The sequence below is a fragment of the Canis lupus genome, chromosome 34, assembly GCF_003254725.2.
Source record: "Canis lupus dingo isolate Sandy chromosome 34, ASM325472v2, whole genome shotgun sequence".
NCBI classification, from domain to species: Eukaryota; Metazoa; Chordata; class Mammalia; order Carnivora; family Canidae; genus Canis; species Canis lupus.
Window position 1 is genome coordinate 15291674 of NC_064276.1, and position 20717 is coordinate 15312390.

Consider the following 20717-nt stretch of genomic DNA (forward strand, 5'->3'; position numbering starts at 1 on the left):
GTTTTCTTTTGTATTGTGAGTCTATATTCTCTGTGTAAAGGCCCACTTGTCTTTGGTCTATCTTCTGCTCTTTAAAAATAAATTAAAATTATTTAAACTAAAAAAAAAAAATAGTTCACTAATTTCTCTCACCCCCCAACCCTCACCTCTGGCAACCATCAACATCTGTTCTGTGTGCCTATGAACCTGGGTTTATTTATTAACTAATTAATGTATTTATTAGATTCTACATGTAAGTGCAATCCTACAGTATTTGTCTTTCTCTGTTAGACTTAGTTCACTTAGTATGATGCCCTTGAGTTCCATCTATGTTGTCACAAATGGCAAGATGTCATTCATCTTTATGGCTGAGTAATATTTCATTGTTCACAATTTCTTTATCCATTCATCCATCAATAGACATTTAAGTTGCTTCCCTCTCTTGGCTCCTGTAAATAATGCTGCAATGAACATGGGGGTGCATATCTTTTCAAGTTCGTGTTTTCATTTTCTCCAGGTAAATACCTAGAAGTAGAATTGCTGGATCATGTAATAGTTCTCATTAAAAAAAAAAAATATATATATATATATATATAATTTATTTATAGAGAAATCAGGGGGCAAGGGTAGAGGGGGAGGGCAAGATAAACTCAAGCAGACTCTATGCTGAGCACAGAGAGTGATACGGGGCTTGATCTCACAACCCTGAGGTCACTACCTGAACTGAAACCAAGAGTCAGATGCTTAACCAACTGTGCCACCCAGGCGTTCCTCTATTTGTAACTTTTGGAGGAACCTTGTACTGTTTTCCATAGTGGAAAGTTTATATTCCCATCAACAGTGTATAAGGTTCCCTTTTCTCCAAATCCTTGACAATACTTGTTATATTCAGTCTTTTCGATAATACCTGTTCTGACAAGTGTGAGGTGATATCTCATCATGGTTTTGATTTGCCTTTTCCTGGTGCTTAGTGATGTTATGCATCTTTTCTCTTCACATGTCTATTAGCCATTTGTATGTTTTCTTTGAAAAAAATGCCTACTCAGATCTTCTGCTCATTTTTAATTGGATTGTTTGTTTTTTTGTTTACTATTGAATTGTACAAGTTCTTACTATATTTTGGATACTAACCTCTTATCAGATATATAATTTAAAAATATTTACTCCCATTCAATAGGTTGTCCTTTTCATTTGCTGATGGCTTCCATGACTGGGGAGAAGCTTTTTAGTTTGATGTATTCCCACTTGTTTGTTTCTGCTTTTGTTGTTTTTGCTTTTGGTGTCAGATACAAAAAAACTTATTGCCACGACTTATGTGAAGGATCTTACTACCTTTGTTTTCTTCTAGGAATTTTATGATTCCAAGTCTTACATTTGAGTCTTTAATCCACTTTAATTTTTTGTGTATGGTGTAAGACAGTGGTCCATTTCATCATTTTGCATGCGGTTGTCCAATTTTCCCAATATCATTTATTGAAGAGAATGTCCTTTCCCCATTGTAATTCTTGACTCTTTGTCATAAATTAATTGATTATATATACACAGGTTTATTTCTGGGCTCTCTATTCTACCATTGATCAACATGACTGTTTTAAGTGCCAATACTCTGCTGTTTTAATTGCTACAGCTTTGTAAAATAGTTTGAAATTAGGAAGTGTGATGCTTTCAGCTCTGTTCTTTCTCGAGATTGCTTTGGCTATTTAGTCTTTTATGATTCCATACAAATTTTAGGATTTTTTTGTTTGGTTTCTGTGAAAAATGCCACCATTGGAATTTTGAAGGGATTACATTTGAATTTTTATATTGCTTTGGATAGTATAGACATTTTAACAATGTAAATTCTTCTAATCCATGAACACAGAATACTTTCCCATTTGTTTGTGTCCTCTTCAATTTATTTCATTAATGCCTTGTAGTTTTCAACATACAGTGGTTTTCACCTACTTGGTTAAATTTGTTCCCAGGTATTTTATTAGGCTTTATGCCATTGCAAATGGAATTGTTTTCTTAGTTGCTCTTTCTGATAGTTCTTTGTTAGTGTATTGAAATGCCCTGATCTTTGCATATACATTTTGTATCTTGCAATTTCACTGAATTTGTTTATTAGTTCCAACAATTTTTTTATGAGTCTTTAGGGTTTGCAAAATATAATATGTCATTTGCAAATAGTGACAGTTTGACTGTTTCCTTTCTAAACTGGATGCCTCCCCCCCTCCCTTTTTTTGCCTAACTCTTCTGGCTAAGACTTCCAAAACTATGTTTAATAAAAGTGGCAAGAGTAGGCAGCCTTGTTTTGCTCCTAACCTTAGAGAAAAAGTTTTCAGCTTTTTACCATTGAGTACAGTGTTAGCAATGTACTTGACGTTTATGGCCTTTATTATGTTGAGATATGGCCTCTCTATACCTTCTTTGATGAGACTTTATCATAAATACATGGCACATTTTGCCAAATGTTTTTCTGTATCTATTGAGATGGTCATATAATTCTTACCTTTCATCTTGTTAATGTGGTATATATCACATCGACTCATTTGTGGATGTTGAACAATTCTTGCATCCCTAGAATAAATCCCACTCCAATCATGGTGTATAATCTTCTAAAATATTGTTGAATTTAGTCTGTTAATTTTTTTTTGAAGATTTTTGCATCTAAGTTCATTCATGAGGGATATTGGCCTGTAATTTTCTCTTCCGGTGACATCCGTGTCTGTTTTTATCAGGATAATGCTGGCTTTATAAGATGCATTTGAAAGAATTCTCTCTTATACTTTTTTTTTCTCTTATACTTTTTGGAAGTTTGAGAAGAAATGGTATTAATTTTTCTTCCAATGTTTGGTAGAATTCACTAGTGAAGCTGTTGGTCTTGGACTTTCATTTGTTGGGAGATTTTTGATTACTGATTCAATCTCCTTACTAGAAATTAGTCTGCTCAGATTATTTATTTCATCATGATTCAGTCTTGGTAGGTTGTATGTTTCTAAGAATATATCCATTTATTTTAAGTTTTCAAATTGGTTAGTGTCTAATTGTTGATACTAGTCTATTATGATCCTTTGGATTTCTGTGATGATAATTGCAATTTCCCTTTCATTTCTAATTTTATTTACTTGAGTCCTCTCTTTCTTTTGATGAATCTAGCTAAAGATTTGTCAATTTTGTTTATCTTTTCAAAGAATCAGTTTTTAGTTTCACTGATCTTTTCTACTATCTTTTTGGTCTCTATATCATTTATTTCTGTTTTAATCTTTGTTATTTTCTACTTTCTACTAACTTTGGTCTTCGTTCTCTTTCTAGTTTCTTCAGGTGTAGAGTTACAATTTTTGGTTCAAGTTTTTCTTGTTTTTTGAGGTAGGCATTTATAACTATGAAATTGCCTTTTAGATGTGCTCTTGCTGCATCCCCCAAATTTTGGTATGTTTCAATTTCATTTTTATTTGTCTCAAGGTAATTACTGATTTTTCTTATTGATTTTTCTTTTAATTTTTTCTTTGACCCCTTGGTTGTTCAGTAGCATGTTGTTTAGTGTCCACATATTCATGAATTTTCTAGTTTTCTTTGTAGGTCCATTTTCTTTTGTCAATGCCACTCCTAGTGGGGCTCCTCCTCTACTCTGCTTCACTCTGCTCCACATAGAACTAAAAGAAATATTCTATTATTTTAAAGCACAACACAGAACAACACTACTGGCTTCACCTTCTCAATTGCCTAGAGTCCCGTGTAGTGGCACAACTCTTCCAGTATTTGGAAAGAACAGGTCTGTGGAGCTATCTAGACCTGATTTGAAATCCTATTTCTTCTCTCACCAATTCCATGCTTTTTGAAAAATAAAATTGTTTGGAGCTCTATTTTCACCTACTCATGGGCTAGTGTGGTCATTGCTTTTGCTGTGAGGGCTAGGTATCATCAATATCCTGTGGTCATCTTTATCTTTTAGTACTAATTGAGCATGTATTACATGCTAGACACATACTTGGTATGAAGGAAACAGAAGTGAACACAATCAATGCAGTACTTACCAACATGTTTCAAGTCCAGAGGAAAGATATATTTAAGAGCTAAGGAGAACATAGTGAGCATGATGCAAGGGTGAGTAAATTGGTGATAGAAAAGGGTTTAGCAAGGGAATAAAGATCTTTGTAAGTCTATTAGAATTCTGTTGCACTTACAAGTCCAGGTGACTGCCTCTTTTGGATGATATATTCTCTGAGAACAAGCACTGAGTCTGCTCCACCTTGTGCAAACCTTTCAGCCATCCAAAGTAAGAGCTTAATAAAACTCTGTTAAGCTCAAGTCTTTACTGTAGACTCTTTAAATGTTATTGCTAAATGAAATAGACTCGATATGTCATCAGAGAAGGACTAGACAGTGGGCTTCTTCAGAACAACCACTATTTCCCTATTAATCTTGGTACTCTTTGTATCTTGTCTGGAGTCAGGTATAAAGAAGATATGCAAAATATTATTATTGAATAAATGAACAAACCTAAAATCTAAAAGTACCTTTGTCCATCACTAAAATTCTCAAAGTGAAGGAATAGATTTTATGAATGTTTGTGCTAACTGAACACTTGAAACTTATCATGAGTAAACATAATCCTATCCTACTATGTCTTAAATATACTCTGCATGAATAAGGTGCGAGTTTTACAATCTCATTTGCTCTATCTATGTAAAAGCTTTTTATTTGGCTTCAAAGTCTTCAACTTCACAGCAAAATTTCATTATGTCCCAGCTGAGTTCTGTTTAATGGAATTAAATTTCACCCTTTCTAATTATCTTTTGGAACAGACAATCTTTACAGAATAATTAGTAATAGAAGAACATAATGGATCATTGTCTTTATTACTGCAAAGAAATCCTAGATGCTGCTCTAAATCTTAAAAAAAGATCTCATGAAATATAAAATGTATTGAATCCTTCCTCTTAAATTATGTAACATTTAAACTTTGTCAACATAGCTTAAAGATGATGGGAGGTAATTATTTTCCTCCTTCACTTTAAATTATTTTATGAAACTACTTTAATGATCCCATTCAAATTAATTATGCTTACATTTCATTTTCAAGATTTTTTTATTGGTAGAACGTTCTATTATCAAACACAATTTAAATGCGTATTTTTCTCACTCATCTCAAGATCTATTTTGCTTCCTTGTACAATTTTTTCCTAGACCCTAACCTAAGTTTATTAAATTGTATATATGAAATATGAGAGGACTAAAAATATAGCTACTTCAATATTTTAAAAAAGTGAATGAAGTTTAATTAAACATCATTCCACTTACTCAACCAAAAAAAGCGTAGTGCCATTGGAAAAATTGTGTAAAATGTAACTCAGTGAAAAAGAAACATCCAAACATGGGTAGAAAAAAAATACCAATAGACAAAAAAATTGTTGGTGTTTTTTTTTTCCTCTCTAAACATTCAAACAATTAAAACTTACCTTTAAAAATGGAAGATGGAAAATGTGGTAGAAAAATGAGTAGGGTCCTTCTTGGACTTTTAGTCTTTATAGTTTAATTTGTTGAGAATTTAAAATTACAGTAATTGCCCTTAAATAACTGACATTATTTGACACCACAACAACAGAGGAGTGGAAATGACTGACAAACACACAAAAGACTTTTGTTATCTTTGTTTGTCTGCCTGAATAAATCTCAACAACTATTTCAAAGATTTAAATTTATAGCATACTTAATCGCCATTAGATGTCCAATCCTACTGGCTTTCAGCTAAGTTTCACTGACACTCAACATTTTTGGTATCAACTTCTTTAACACATCTAGTTTGTCTCAACAGCTATCTTTAAGCTAAATTATTACCTCTAAATTAAACATTTTGATAAAATATGTGGAATTAAACAGAATTAACTTGAGTTAAGTAGAGCTCCTTCTTTCTTCCTCCTCTATACTGAGGACTGGATTGTGGGGTAGAGAAGGGGGTGTTTGAAATGGTGAATTTGAAAAATATAACCTACTCTCTACCCTCCATATATGATGGTAAGCTGGTTAATATTTGGTTTAATGATTCCTTTCTTAGCAAATCAAGCACATTTAAGAAATTGATACCCCAAACCATTTATTGTGACTTAGTTACTCAAAGAAAATCAGGTCTGCCATATAATTTAGAATTCCTGCAAAGAATTTAGAATGCATATATCATGGATGAAAGATAGAGTTTTTTTCTGTATTATTTTTATTTAAGTATTTAGTTCTTATATTGTTGCACTTCCAAAATAAAGCATAATCTACAAAAAGTCCATTTTATTTCCTAGTGAAAATAGACACTTAGAGAAAACAATTGAATTGAAATAATTCCCTAATTGGTATCACTCTTTACATTTGGAAAACTGTTTTCCCCTATATTCACTTGACATTACCTGGCTTGTAAAAATTTACCTCTGTTTTGTGTTTTAATTTTGATATCAAGTTCCATCCATACTGAAACAAGAGACACAACTCATTCTATGCGCATTAGAGTATAGTGACTTTCTGATTGGTAGTAAAGTAAGGAAATACTACATACCATATAAAGAAGAGTCTTCCGGGGTGTATGAATGAAATAGGAAATGTATTAGGTTTCTAAGAGGTCAGAGGGGTTAGGTCAGGAGGATGAATGAGGCACCGGGGTCTTTAAGCTCAGTAGTGCGGGGTTCACTTCAGAGGAAAGATTCTGTTTTTTGTTTTTTGTTTTTTTTTAAATAGATGTGTTCTTCTTTGCCCTTTCTTACATTACCTTAATGGATTAAAATATACTAATTTATTTGCTTATTGTTCATACTGCTTGAGATCAAGTACACAAAATTATGAAGATCTGATTTTTTCTTTAGTCCTCTTCTAGTACCTTTATGAAGTCAGGGAAAACATACCTCGCTTATCTTGGCTCTAAGAACTTTTCCCCTGGAGCTGTTTGGACCATACCAGCTATTTATACTAATTGCCTAATTAACCAGCAGAACCTAGTATTCATTCTTCTGGCCAAATAAGGGAATTTCCCTCTCTCTTCCTCACCTGGCACAGGTGAAAAGCTCCCAAAGCTTAAGATCTGATATAGTCATTGCAATATCCTTCTTTCCTTCCTCCTTCCAAAACGACAAAGCGGGGAGTATCTTTTTTTTTTTTTTTTTTTGATGGCTAATGAAGTTTTCACCCCTTTACACAGGAAATAAATCTCTTTTCAAATCTGAAGCATTTCAACAACCTGTAAATGTGAAATCACTGATACTCTTTCAACTATGTCAAATTGAGCTGCAATCTCATTCTTTGAGCTGAGGATGTTCAGAATTTGGATATTGAATTCAAAATTAGGGATTGATCTTCTCTCAATGACCAGAAAACTTTAATTTAATCCATAGGTACTCTGATATTTGAGCCAGCATTTGAAGAGGCAACTGGCACATGGTAGAAATTATTTTTAGCAACTTAAAGGTGAAATATGTACGGACCTATCAGTTTTTAGTATCCAGTTATTTAAGATCAGTCATACACCAATGACAGGCAGAGAATCTGATGTCTTCATCCAGCTTTCAGAGAGGAGACAATGATCCTGGGTACCAGGCCTTCCTGTGAATGTAGTTGCTCCTAAACTGATAGGATCAGCAAACTTCCTAAAGCCTACAGGGGGATTGATGTTTTTAAAAGAGTTGTTTAGGAAAACAAGAGAAGCAGGGGTTTCTACACTTTGGGGTAGAAGGGACAAGAGTAGGGAGAATTTTTTTTTTTTTAACCTGCAACAAAGGATTATTTCTTTGTTGATTCTATTCTGACAGGGAAGGAAAATGTGTTCTTTCACTGCATTTCTCTTTAAAGATTTATTTGAGGCAAATCTGTGTTCAAAGTGGAGCTTAACAAAAGGGGACATATTGATCATGTGAGTGGCAAACACAGAAACATCACCTGAGAAATAATAAATTCATCAGTTATATATCAAACTAACCCAGCATTTAATTTTGGACTCTCTATGGGCAATTATTTGACTACAATTATAATAGATAATTCTTAATTTTAATATCACTGTTTGAATATGTGTAATCCTGGTAGGAGGATAGTTTTACCACTTTGATTCAGGTATCCTTTACTAGTAACATTAATTTGGAAAGTTGATGTGCAAATGGACTGCTTTGTTGTATTTTGATTTATAAAAACTTTATTCATTTGTATCTAATTCAGTACAAGTTATATGGATCTTGGATCCCTTTGTTAGTGACATATTGACTCTGGGTTGAAATTATTTGAAAGATCATTTTTCTTTTACTAACTATGAGAAGGTATTAGTGAGTCTACTTCATTCTTACCACACTTATGAGAAGTAAAACCACCTTTCTTCTAAAGTTACAGGTCCAAAGATTAATTATCTGTTTTATATTATTAGAGATTCTCAGAGCAAAACCAGAAAAGTTTGCTTATGGCATGCTTGATAACAGAATTTCAGTAATTCCTTTCTGGTGGTTAACATTTTAACCACCAAATAGGAGGAAAAAAGCAATTAGTATCAATGTTATCTTTTACATTATCGCAAAAATAATAAATGTTGAATGATATGTCAAGACTTCTGCATATGCATATGTGTATATATTTTTAGAAGCACACTTATTTGTAATAATTTTAATGAAAGGAGTATTTAGCAACAAAATGTTCTATTTGGAGGCATACTTTAATTTTTTTTTTCAAATTTCTTGTCCACAGTTGTCTTTCACCACTACTAGTTTGTATTATTAGAGCAATACATTAAGAAACACAATATATCTTTTTGTTATTGAAAACATTTAATAGTCAAGTTGAAGTTCATAAAATATTTTTGTGATAAACGTTGGGGAGAAAAAAGATACAAAGAAACATACACAACTAAAATATAAATTGAATGAATATTCTGTTATCATCTGCCAGAGGGAATAAACACTTACATTTATTTTCTTTTTTAAAGTGTACCTAGTAACTGTATATCTTTTCCCTCCTCACTTCTATTTGGTTCTTTGATCAATTAATTCATGGTTTTACCTAAGTAGAGGACCATGCAAACATACTAGTATTTTGCTAAGTTGCAAACAGCAACATTAGAAAGAAATAGTAATTGATCTGCCAGTTGCTGGATATCTGGCTGTTGATCTCAGTCATACACAGGGATTCTCAGTCATACCCAGGAAACAAAAGATCCAGAACAGTAGGGCTTTCTTTTGAAAGTAGCTGTATGCTGGCTATTAAATGTTAAGGCTGGTTCTATGCATGGAAAGTTTTATTTGCTCCTCCAAGAAAATACCTTATGTTGGTAGGACTCCCACACTGAGAAAAGCATTCTAGTGCTTTTTGAAATAATCATATGTTTCTCAGAGCTTTGTTATGACTTCCTAGTAAACCAAACTATACATAATGTTGGTGGGGATGGTCCGGATCAACCGGATAATGCACAATGATCAACCTTGTGATAATGCACAATAATGTTTAAACCATGTGAATGCCCAGCCATAATAGCAAGGATGGGAGACACCATTTACTAAAGACCTGCATATATGGCTGGCACTGCGTATATAGCAGATACTGCAAATATGCTACATGAATTTCCATACCACAACCACCTCACAAGATAGTTATCATCATCATTATTATATTACATTATTATGTTTCCCATTTTATAGAGGAGCAAACTGAGAGGCAGAGGTAGTAACTTGACAAAATTTTTAGAATTAAGAACCTAACATAAATCTGATAAACTTTCCAATCAATATCTAAAAATGAAAGCTGCAGTTAGGTGAAAAACTCCACAGAGCATTTTCATCCAGGACAGTTCAACAAAATACTTTAACCAAAGAATTTTCCAGTTTAAATTAACCACTTGTTGAAAACATGGAATGATTCCTGACTTTGCCTAAAGCGTTAATAATAGAGTGATCACCGTGTGTTTTTAGCTGCTACATCAGGTAAATGGAAGGCTACTCACCACTTACCGTGTATGTCAATCTATTATTCTTCCACTGTGGAGTTTTTATTGTGATGCTTCTAAAACTGTATTTCAGAGTGTAAGCAATATAAAAATATAAAAATATGAAAATACAATGGTGTTTTAAGAAACTCCCTATTTGTTAAAATGTCGTGTTTTTTTTTCTTCATGAATAACAAATGTGGCATATTTTGCTAAATCTTTAAGAGATATTCAGGTACTGGATTACTTATACATTGAGATTCGTTCTATACAAGCATATATTTCTTATGTGAATCACCAATCAATAAAAAAAAAGACTTTGTCTCCTACATATACAAATCTTCTGGTATACAATTCATGATAATCATTATTCTATTCTTCTCAGATTTTACTTTTTTTCCCTCCTGTTAAATCAAAGTGCATAGAAGATTGAGAGAGGATTGCAATAGCCCAAACAAATACATTATATAATTTGGCAATGGGAACAAACTGTATTAAAAATGACATCATAAAAAAAAATCAAGATGCCTGGAGACAGATAAAACTCAGACTGGGTTTAGTCAAGCAAATTACATGTATTATTTTTGTCATAGTTCTTTTTTTTTAAGGTTTTTCTACCCTTTGTCTGCCCATAAGACTTTCCTGCGCCTTAAAGAGACATTATTGTTACTATTATTATTGAGTCTAATTGACACTGGTTATTTTTTTTGAAAAAAAAATAATGAGATGGACAAGTTGGTCTCTGACTTTTGGAGAAAAATATTCATAAGTCATTTGAAGCTAATAGACTTGAAATAACTTGTGACCTATATAGATGACAAAATGTCTTGAAGGGAGATATAATTATTGACTCCATCTTACGGACGATGAAACCGGGGGTTTGGGAGATTAGGTCACTTGTTCAGTGTTGTAATGGAAAGTTATTAAACTGAGATTTAAGCCCAGATTGGTTTGACTCCAAAATTTGCCAAACTAACCTGTAACACAGTCCTGCCTCCTACATTCAGAATCCGAAAACATTCACACTGAGTGCCAGGTCGGAGATTGTAGACCAGCCCCTTTCTTTTACAGATGAGGAGACTGAAGTTTTGAAAGGAACTATGTCTTGCCCATCATCGTAACAGATTAGTGACTGAGCAGGACTAGAACTCAGGTTTCCTGCCTTCAAGTCCAGACGGCACACCATTCTCTCATTCAATGAAATTTGCATGACCCAGGAGACTGGAAGACTAGCTTTGCAGTTTAACACACCATATAAAAAACCAAAGAGCTAAATTTGGGTTGCTTCTGTGTTTTCTAACTTGCAGCTGCTTCATTGCAGGATCATACAACACATGATGCTACAGGGACTTAGAGCCACACATAAAACATATTAAATGTAGTCGGCAGTGATGAGATTTGGTACCAAATAAGAAGCTTTAATTAATTTTAAATGGTGCTTTTCATAGTGTCAAAAGCTCAGTCCACTGAAGTGGAAAAGGGGGTTGGAATGGTGAGATCCTAGCAACCCGGCTAATCTGGGCCCTTCTGAGCAAGCTCATTTAGAATTCTTACATCAGTGCATCGGCACGCTGAGGTGGGGCTCATGGGGACAAACAAAATAGCAACCCCAACTCCAGCACCACTCAGAATCCCGCATCCCGGGGAGGCCTGAGAGCTCAGCTGTATTAAGGGGCCGTTGGAGTTTCCCTGTTATTTGTCTACTTTTTGAGGATTAGAACTTCCGCTGGGCTGTGTTCATCTGTGCTGAGAATTTAAACGCAGTGCATGCAACAACAGGAACAGTGAGATCTGCTAGAAATGTTCAAAAAGAAGTCTGTTTGGACTTTTCAAAGCTTTAGATGCACAAAGAGAAGTAAATTGAGGGGTTTCCGGTTTCTTCTGGGAGTCTACATTGGGTGGTGTTTTCTTTTTTTTCTATTTCCTTTTCTTCTCTCATGAACTTTTATTTTAAAAACTGATTATGCAGATATTCACCATATAGACCCATTTGTGTGGCATCATGTTAGAAAGGCTGAGATATTCCTGTGGTTCTTAAACATACACACAAGCTCATGAACCTTCTTTTCCTCTCTGTGACATATCAATGTGAACTATCATTATGAAAGACCTTCCTCATAGAGACCACAGAACCACACAGCAAAAGGAAAATAGTAAGGATTATTTGAAGTTTTTCTATGATAGTTCCCTGGCTTCCCAGCCAAGGAAACTGAGGCTCAGGTTGCTATGACAAGGTTAAGGACACATCTCCAGGTTTCTCCATTTCCCTGTTCTTTTCCTAATTATACATCTCATCATTTATAGGCATTGTTTACAAGAGTAGTGTACAAATAAGAGGCAGGTGCCACTTGCGAGTGTGACATGTTCACTATTTTTAATGCAACAATGTTATGTGTATATGCTGATGATAATATTAATATGTCATGATTAGTTCTTAACAAACGAAGCACTCATTTGGGTCAGTAATCATAAGTCCAAGATATTTTATTTCTCCCTGTTCTTTCATCTTACATAAATGCATACCTTGTCACCATGAAATAACTAACAGTAAAATAATTCTAAATTTCTAATGGCTATCCATTTGTTAACAAGATCCATAAGCCTTTATTTTTCCAAACTCAGATGTGATTTTGTTTTGTCTCTTACAGAGAAAAAGAGTGAAACAACATCCATTCTCTATTCATGATCTCTGTTCCTTTCGTATGTACAAGGGTCTCTAGAATGAGAGGGCAGTTCTGCAGCCTAGGTGAGTTGCTAGCAGTGGTGGGAATTACAGACAAAACGATTTAGGCAAGCATCCAAAAATAAATGCCTAGCCAGTGGTCTACTCTCTGAAAAGGAACTAGAAATGATCAGGTTTCCATCACAGGATTTTTAGAAACTTGATATTTGCAAGATTGAAAATATTTTAAGGAAATCCTTTCTTAAGGTGTTCTTGTTTTTTACAATTTTTAGTTCAGATTCAATTAGCATGAGGAAGTAGAGGGAAGAGCAAACAGAATAACAATTGTCCTTTACATTTAATTAAGGAAAGACCATGACATTGATTTTCTAATATTTTAAATATTTTATTGATGAAAAGTCACAGAAGCTCAGGTCAACTCTCTATTGGGAGTTTTAGCTTTTTTTTTTTTTTTTTTTTAAGGATATTTGAGATACTCCTCACAGTTATCTAAGCTAGTCCAGTCATCACACTCACCCTTCCTTGAGTATCCAAACATTCCTCCACCCTCAGCAACCAATTAGATTTTCTTTTCCACTTGACCCTCTACCTCCTTAAACACAGCCCAAATATGAGATGCTGGCATTAGGGTGGTTATACTGAATTTTTATGTCGAATATATCTTTATATTGAATTTTATCATCATGTTCTGATCTAGCAATCTTTCAATACAGAAGGAAAAAACAAAATTTAAAGGAGCCTGCTTATCTTGTTTTATTAGCTCTTACCATCAAAATATTTTATGTGGTATTCATTCAACATCCATATTCCAGTAGCTATTGAATAAACAAAAATCAGAATGTTCTTGGCATATATGAAATATAATACTACCAAATATTAGAATAACTGAATCAATGGAATTTATAAATAGATATCTGTTTTGCCCATCTGCGCAGCTAAAATGCAAATAATGTATTAATTACAACTTTGAACAGAAGAGAAATGAAGCTTAGACACTAATCTAAAAACATTCTTTTTTCACGTGTACAAGTATACAGTATGTAGCCATCTGCCTCAATCACCTAATAACAGAGTAAGTAATACCATAGCAGGTAGTAGATCCTGTAAGTGTAGGAAACGGAGGGAGGTGTGAGTATATGGGGAGGAATCCAAAAACTGTCACTGGAAAAATAGTAACTTTGTACACATTTTTAATCATTGCTGAGGGAAGGGTAAAGAACTTTTGTTAGCTTTATATAAGTTCAACAACAAGAGAGTAAAGGTTAAGAATCCTACTTTCATTTCTAGTGTGGAATTAGAAGTCCATTCTCCCATCAATACACAGGGGATTTGCACACGAGAATGAGAGTTACATGAGCAAATCCTTCAGGGATCTGTGAGAAAATAAACTCTAACAAGGATATTTGAACTACATTTTACAATAGACTGATCATCAAAAAAAGACACACATGTGGAAATTTTAATATTTCAAGAGGAATCTACAAATACATGTCTACGTGTATAGACATGTATTTATATACTTTCATAAACCATATACATAGATACTTGAAATCCGTGTGGGTCGCTATGGTTATGCACTAACTCTTAGCCAGTAAAACGAAGTAACTCATTAAGCACTCCAACTAGTTTTTGTTACTGTGCTCTTTTGAGGAAATGATCGCAACATATACAATTTCACTCAAATAATTGAAATGATATCATGGCAAAACTCAAATGGCACATCATATGAATTTTGCTTTTACAGTCTTCCTTTTTTTAGTCACCTCACCCATAAAACACCCATACATGTGATCATTGCAATTTTTTTCACTTGAGCCTTTTCAGACAATAGATGGAAGCATCTCTATTTTCCTTGAAAAAGACCAAAAGGGACAAATTCCCCATCTTCTTTTGCAGGAACGCTTTGGATGTTAGCGTGCGGATTTTAGCATAAAACATTTCTCCATCATGGGAAAAGCAGTGCGCTACAGTAAATGAAGAGAGACAATTCTTACGCTAACATGTACCTTATAATATCAAAACCTGTGAGGACATGGCTAAGAGGCCCGTGTTTATGCGATTATTTCCGTTCTTCGCAATCTGTTTGCTTACCCCTATGGCAACTTGTTGATAAGAGGAAGTCTTTTGTGAGAGGCGGCGTGAAAAACAATGAAAAGCATCAGATTTAATAAAGTATCTGAGGAAAGTCTTAAAATGACACCCATACTAGGAAGGGAAAGCCAAATTTGCTTTTTCTGAGGGGAATTTGTGTTCGTCAGGAAGGGTTCCTGGAGGCTTTGTTTGGAGGCCTTGATGTGTGACCAGTGCGCTATAGGCCGCCCCTCACCCTTGCCCTCCTTCTACCACCGCTCTGCCCACCCATACTGACACCGCAGGGGGAAGGGTTTCAGAGGAGAAAGAATCAAAAGCTGAGGGACGGGGAAAAAAAAAGTGCTTTTCAGGGTCTGATGTGTGGGAATCAAATGAGAGGCCTAGCTCAAATCCGGTCGCCAGGCAACCAAAGTGATATGCTGAGGGAATATCATTAAAGTTGGAAAGTAAGCAGTCTCTCTGAATTAGTAAACCAACCACAGGATTGACGACGCACCCGAACTCTCTCAGGGCTGGAGGGCCATTTCTCCAAGGAGGACAAGCAGGGGCTTTGCTAAGTTAAAGGGGGAACGGAGAGGGACAGGGAGAGAGAGAACGCAGCTGATTTGTAGAGTTTTTTCATAAAAAAAAGACAATGGCTGTCCAGACATGGAGTTGGTGGTAAAATATGGTGGCTGCCACGGCTGCAGCTGGCTCTCTGACACAAGATTAATAAGTTGCTGTTTCCTAGCCGACCAGAACCTAGTGGGAACTATCCAGCATTTTATCTTGAATTGTGGGTAACAGCCTTACTGCAAGCTGGCCTAGTTTACTGCTCTGTTTTTTCCAGATCTCCCGAAGTGCAGCAAACATCTGTGACTCTAATGAGGTCATCATTGAGGGTGTCCAGAGAGCCGGGCCCTGAGAACTGACCTCACCTCTGCCTGAACATAAAGTACAAGTGCTGTGGGGAAGCAGGACAAATTAAATGGGGGAGCTGGCACTTGGCTGTAAGTTAAGCCCTTAAGAAACTTTTTGCTGTGATTAAAAAAGAGAGGGAGAGAGGGAGAGAGAGAGAGAAGAGATTGAGGTTCAGAAATGACAGTACAACAAAGCAGTAGCAAGCCTACAGAATTAGATTTAGGCCTCACTGATGAATATTATCACTGACATGAACAAGCAAAGCTTATCTGGGCCTTCCTTCTTGAAAGGCTGGATAAAATTGAATTGCCAACTTCTGCATTTTACCACATTTTGGTGGAAATGGCTCAGAGACCTACATGATTTAAAATGAAGCCTGAGTGAATTCAACCACAAAGCATTATGTGTGTGTGTGTGTGTGTGTGTGTGTGTGTTTCTGACAGCAAAATCTCACACATCATGTGACATGGCATATCATTTATAACTAATTTGATTAAAGACACAGAAAACAATTCAAACTTTTCCAGATAGGTCTTCCTCTCCCCCAACCGGTTATTCCAACAGAATCATAGTTTTTATAAATAATACCACCAAACAAATATGCGAGCACAACCCAAAACTGTACTGAAATCAGTTAAATATGATAATTATTTACTCATCTGAGGCAAGAATATCTACGCAATGTCTCTATCTAATGCTTCCTTTGAAAACTCCATCTTATGGGCTGATAAATGTTAGCTTTAGAGAAAAGGAACATGTTTTAAATTTGGAGGGGAAAAAGAACAGGTTTCTGAAAACTGTCCCTATCATAAAATTTATAAGTGCACTGGCCATGTGTTGATTAGTGTTGTCCATTTCAGCCACACCTGCCCACAGAGAACAATCAACTCAGTGGTGTCATCTTTGATGCCTAAGGAAGTGGCATAGATAAAGTCCAGGAGGAGAAAAAAAAAAAAAAAGATCAAGTTCGTCTTCAAAACTCATCTAGGAACCATAATTCATATGTATCAACTCACTGCATACAGATATATTTATCCCTGCGATAAAGTCCATGAGATCCAGGGTGTCATGTTCTGGTATTTTTACAGAGTTTGATTTTGGAAAAAATGAGAATATTATGATTGGGTTGAAAAAGAAAATGAAAATTTTCAAGTTTGTATTTTATTATTCTCACATTCTTACTTTTTAGACTGTATCAAACGCAAGGGCTACAGAAGGCAAATAATGGAGCAACCACTTTCTTCAAAACCAGTAAATGTTGCATGATACTCTCACTTGACCACATGTACCTGTGACGTGGGGACGAGAAGGCAGTAGCAGATGGGCTAGCCAGGAGAAACTGTTGACCATTTCTGATTGACAATGAGCCTCCCCACTATGATAGCAAAAGGGATGTTGAGGTGCTGTCCTAGGCTTAATTTACGAATGACGATCATTATGGATTGGGGATATTATGAACCTGTGCTTAAGACGCAGGCCATCCGAGATGAAAGTTTAAAAATAACACTGCAGAGAAGTTCTAGTACTACCTACAAGTCCTTCAGTGAAGACAGTTTCACCTTAGAAGAAAAAAGGCTGCAGTTCATTGTTCAAGGTCTTGAGCTAGATTTTAATGGAAAGAGAGACTTATAAAACAAACAAACAAAAAAACCTCTGCTTACAAGCAAACTGGGGAGAGGAACAGTTGGGGAACAGAGAGCTATACCATTACACTCTCAATTTTCAGGAAGGGCTTGGCTAATGCCCATTTCAAGGCTGAGTTTATTTTTTAAATGCAAATGAAGGAAGTGTTGCGTTCAGCTTTGCAAACAGTTTTCAGAAATCCTGTTGGCCTACATTTAGCTTGGAAGCTGCACCCTGTACCAAGTGTAGGGGCTCAAACAATCAAGCAGTTGTTTGCCTCACTCACATTCCTGAGGCAATCTGGTTCCAGCTGAACTCCTTGGGAACAGTCTGGGCTATGTACCTCTGGGGCATCTGCTCCAATTAGCACTGACCCTTGGGGGCCTCCTTGCTGGCCCTAGGTCACTCCCAACCTCTTGGACTCTGGGTAAACCAGATTGTTTTAGGAGTCTCTAAGCTTTCCATGGCCCCAAGACAAACTGGACATCCAGGCTCACCAAGAGAAATTCAGTCACCCTGGAAAACCGACACCAACATGGCCTCTTTTGAGTTCTCTGGGCCAGAGAGGAGACACATACGGTAAGATCTTTGCCATGATTGAGGAACAATAGAAAAGATGAACCAGAGAGTGCTTGGCCAGGCTAAACTCTATTGCCTGAAACAAGTACAAGCTGTAAGGTCTCATAGAACTGAAGTTGACTCTTGGATCTTCTCTACCTACTGGATGGCGTTGCTCAAGTCACTAAATGCTACAATTTCAATTTCCTCATGTGTAAAATGGGGACAAAGATTCCCGCCCTACAGTGTTTTCATGAAAATCCAGTAGCTTAATGTATGTAACATGTTCCCTAAAATGCCTCGCTCATAGAAGGTCCTCAGAAAATGCGAACTTATTGCAAAAACTGAAACCCATCATAGTTGATGAGGACAGTACCACTTCTGGGAAAATCAGAGGCCACATAATTCTTTAAGCCCCTCTGTTCTGTTGTGGTTCATGACCAGTATGTGGCTAACCCTTCCTTTCTAAGGAAGCAAACAACTCAACTGCTTTTTGTGCCACTCTCCATCTAGCACTTCTAGGCACTGAGGGGATGACAGAAGGAATGTATGACGTGATCTCCAGCCTTGAGAATCTAACTGCAAGAGCAGCACTTACAGAGTATGAAGCAACTTAATAATAATTTAGGCACAAACTGCACAGTCCTGATTAATACATGCAATGGGAGCTGAACGAAGGGAGGAATTGACACTAGCTGCCATGGTCAGAAAAAGCTCCATGGAATTGTTGGGCTCAGCCAGTATTTACTGAGTGTCTATTATGAGCCAGATACTGAGGCAGAGCCAAATACAGTATGACCCGTTCTCTAAGATGCTTGGGACCTAGACTGGAGAAAGACACATTAATACACCATTTGAAAACAGTGCAGTGAGTGTTAAGAATGAGTATTGGGGGAGGAGTGTGCTGAAAGAGCATGGAAGAAATATGTTTAAGTTGACTTAGAAGGACAAATTGGGTCTAAGTAAACCCTTGCAGTTAGACCAGCATGAACAAAGATGTAACAATCAAGGTACTTGTGTGTGTGTGTGTGTGTGTGTGCGTGCACGCACGTGCACGCATGTGTGAGGGAGCAGGACAGAGAGAGAAAAAGAGTATATAAGTGGAAGAAAAAATAGAACTTCTAAAATTAGATCCAAGATTTAAAGAAGAGCCTATTTTAAATGGCTATCTCTATTTCTTTTTACAGATGAAGCAGATGCTCATGCTAAGAGGCTCTCATGGTTCATGACTCGTAGGTTATGAAGTCAAAAGATTCTTGGCTATGGCTTTAGTGAGTGACCTGGTGGGATAGAGGGCAGCCATGAGTTTTTTCACAGAGGAATCCAACTCCTATCTCCTATCATAGAAAAATTTTAAAAAAAAGAAAAAAGAAAAATTTTACAGGCTCGTGGGATCAACCAGAGTGGGACTAGAACCAGAGATGGTTTTGTGAGCTGGTTTTCTGATCAAGGCCTTTTCTTGGGAATTAGCCAATTAAGAAGAGATCTGGGCCAAGGCGTCCCAGGAGAATCAGCTGGGCAGGGTAGAAGTGAAGGGACTACGAGAATGGTGATGAAGACTGTATTTCTGGAGTTGGCTGACAAAAAGAAACTAGAACTAGACACAACTTTGGGACTCTCTGAAGTCCCCTGTATCACAACCCAATTCCCAAAAAAATCCTCCCTACTTCTTTGTCTTGAGTTACCTATTGTCCTGGCCTATTGTCCTGCTGTGTTGGCTGTCTGCCCTGTATGCTGGTGCCAAGATAGCAAAGGTTTTAGGTACTGAGTCATTTTTAGATGGGTCATTCATGGCTCTATCTCATGGAATTATCCATACTTTTAAAATGATAATCTGAGCCACAGTAACCCAGGAGATCTCTAGCGCTAGAATGAATGTTCGTTTGAGAAGTGTGGGCAATCATAGGATTCAAGCATCCCATGGAGCAGCAAGATACCTGGAGGTATTTACTTGCCTCCACCATGGGGATTGTACATAACCAAGCAATAGTTCTGTTGTGTGATTATTTAAGCAGCATTGGGAAGATCAAGCTGCTGAAATATAACCACTCCATACAGCCTAAGAGTCATTTGGGGTTTTCCCTTCTCCTTTCATTCAACAAGCATTTATTAAGCACCTGCTATGAGCTAGACACTGTGTTAGGGACAGTTTCTGTCCTCGAAAGGTCATGGTCAAGTGGAGGAGACTAAAGGAGTGAGAAGTATAGATACACATAAGCACAGGACATTGAGGGAACCCAAAGGAGTGGCCTTTGGAATCAGAAAAGGTTTCAGGGAGAGGAGACAAAACAACATGGAATAGTTGACCTGATTGTATGCAGAGGCAAGTTGGGATGGAGAGAGCTGAAGCAGGATGGGCAGGCAGGTGTCAAGGTCTTACAGGGCAGGCTAATAAGTAAGAGTATTACCATAATGTAGATAAAGTTCTGTTGAAGGTCATAACCAAGAAAGTGGCACCATTAGTGTTGTTTTTATAGCAATCTTCTAGCAGCTGAGAGATAGAACACCTTCAGAGGTAGAGATGGGACAGGAGGATACCACCAATCTGAGTGAACATGTGGAAAAAACATGAAAATATTATTAGTTACCCTTCTACAGATGAAAGAATTGAGATTCCAGTTAGTTTACTTGATCAAATTTTCATGGCTCCCCATTGGAGTTACTTGAGGACAGGGACCCAGGTTTCTTATGTTGGCATTCTTTCTTTGTCTAGGCAATCCCCAGGTCCATAGGAAGCACTCAAAAACTGTCTGCTGAGTCCATGGAAATGGAGGACAAGCAACCGGCTTTCAGTGCTCTGATCTGGAGCTTCTTCTACAACCACAGGCTGCTTCCCTGAAGGAGTTTAATCTTGGATATGATTAAAGGCTGGGGCAGCAGTTATGTGTAGTACATCCCAGCACTAGTAGGCCCTTTGCGAACCCTGAGCTGAGCAGGCTAGTCTTGGGAGAAGGGCGTTCTGAGGAGGCA

General features: G+C 36.5%; 2 long non-coding RNA genes across 2 annotated transcripts in view; both read left to right on the forward strand.

Annotated features, from left to right (window-relative positions):
- LOC112662715 (uncharacterized) overlaps positions 1–20717 on the forward strand; it is a 630650-nt gene that overhangs the window by 261077 nt on the left and 348856 nt on the right. The window lies entirely within an intron of this gene.
- Positions 360–19048, forward strand: LOC112662767 (uncharacterized). The gene is made up of 3 exons (XR_003138808.3): positions 360–496; positions 15496–15655; positions 18935–19048. It is a non-coding gene; the product is annotated as an uncharacterized LOC112662767 (long non-coding RNA).